This window comes from Pseudophryne corroboree, chromosome 8, assembly GCF_028390025.1.
Source record: "Pseudophryne corroboree isolate aPseCor3 chromosome 8, aPseCor3.hap2, whole genome shotgun sequence".
NCBI classification, from domain to species: domain Eukaryota; kingdom Metazoa; phylum Chordata; class Amphibia; order Anura; family Myobatrachidae; genus Pseudophryne; species Pseudophryne corroboree.
In genome coordinates, this window is record NC_086451.1 from 178,391,352 (window position 1) to 178,392,939 (window position 1,588).

The following is a 1,588-nucleotide window of genomic DNA, read 5'->3' on the forward strand; positions in this document are numbered from 1 at the left end:
TAGTTGTTGCATTTTGTTTGTTGTTTGGGGGTGCTTCAGTATTAGGTAGCCTTCTGCCCTCCCATGTTCATCTGAAAATATGTGTTCTCCCTGCAGTTGTTGTCCCCAGATGAGAGTTCCCTTGTGCTGCCTCAGTTGAATCTCCTTTACTTGACAGAGATGTGCCTGAGCAGCGGCCCTCCCCAGCCCTATCCCAAATCATACTTATTTTGCATAGGAGATACCATGGTCATGAAGATTGTTCTCCCAGGGTGAGGTTCATTCATTGCATTCTGGGTATGCTGACCCCTGTGATTTCCCCAAATGTGGGAAACTTGACAGCATTATTTGTGGTAGTGGGGGACTGTGTTTGTGCTTTCCTCTGGTCAGCTCTGGTAAAAGTCAGATTTCTTTGTCTCAGATCTTCCTCTAGCCTTGTTCTTCTTTCGAGAGTTTCCTTGTGCTGCCTCAGTTGGATCTCCTTCACTTGACAGGGGGGTGCCCGAGCAACGACCCTCCCCAGCTCTAGCCCAACTCCTACTTACCTGCCAGGTGAGATACTATGATCATGAAGGTGCTTCTTCCAGGGCAAGGCTCACCCATTGCACTCTGGGTGTGCTGCTCCTGCGATTTCCCCAAATGTGGGAAACTTGACTGCATAATTTGTGTTTCCCCTGGTCGGCTCTCGTATAATTCAGATCTCTTTGTCTCAGGTCTCTCTCCAGCCTAGTTTGCTGTCTGTTTCCACTTCTCTTTTCTTGAGCCGCTCCCTTCTATGCCCTTGCGCACTATCCCAGGATAATTATTGTAGCTGGTCTGCGGGTAACAGCTCTCAGATCCACTTCTAGAAAAAATGCAACAATGTAATTTGAGTGACAAACTGCAGAGATGAAAGCTTTCTGTGACTGCTGCACAGGGATCACACAAACTCTATTCATAGGGCTGACTTCACTTAGGGGAGATGTTCTCGCCCCGCAAAGAAGTGCGAGTATATACCGCACTTACGGTACCATTGGATTTACAGATATTTTTTTGCAATACACTATGGGGGTCATTCTGAGTTGATTGCTCGCTATTTAAAACGGTGGAGTTAACATATCTCACGTGGAAGGTGGTCATGTTATTAGCCTTGGCTTCGGCTAGGCGAGTGTCGGAATTAGCGGCTTTGTCACATAAAAGCCCATATTTGGTGTTCCATGTGGATAGAGCGGAATTGCGGACCCATCCTCAATTCCTACCAAAAGTGGTCTCATCTTTTCATATGAACCAACCTATTGTGGTGCCTTTGGCTATGCGTGAATTGGAGGATTCCGAGTTACTTGATGTGGTCAGGGCTTTGAAAATTTACGTGGCCAGGACGGCTAGAGTCAGGAAAACTGAAGCGCTGTTTGTCCTGTATGCAACCAACAAGATTGGTGCCCCTGCTTCAAAGCAGGCTATTGCTCGCTGGATTTGTAACACGATTCAGCAAGCGCATTCTATGGCTGGATTGCAGTTACCGAAATCGGTCTAGGCCCATTCCACGAGGAAAGTGGGCTCTTCTTGGGCGGCTGCCCGAGGGGTCTCGGCACTACAGCTGTGTCGAGCTGCTACTTGGTCAGGTTCAAAC

General features: G+C 48.0%; 2 non-coding genes across 2 annotated transcripts; both read left to right on the top strand.

Annotated features, from left to right (window-relative positions):
• Positions 1-200: 200 nt before the first annotated feature.
• Positions 201-364, top strand: LOC134950964 (U1 spliceosomal RNA). The gene has a single exon (XR_010183790.1). It is a non-coding gene; the product is annotated as a U1 spliceosomal RNA (small nuclear RNA).
• Positions 365-516: 152 nt separating this feature from the next.
• LOC134952179 (U1 spliceosomal RNA) lies at positions 517-679 on the top strand. The gene has a single exon (XR_010184758.1). It is a non-coding gene; the product is annotated as a U1 spliceosomal RNA (small nuclear RNA).
• Positions 680-1,588: the final 909 nt, after the last annotated feature.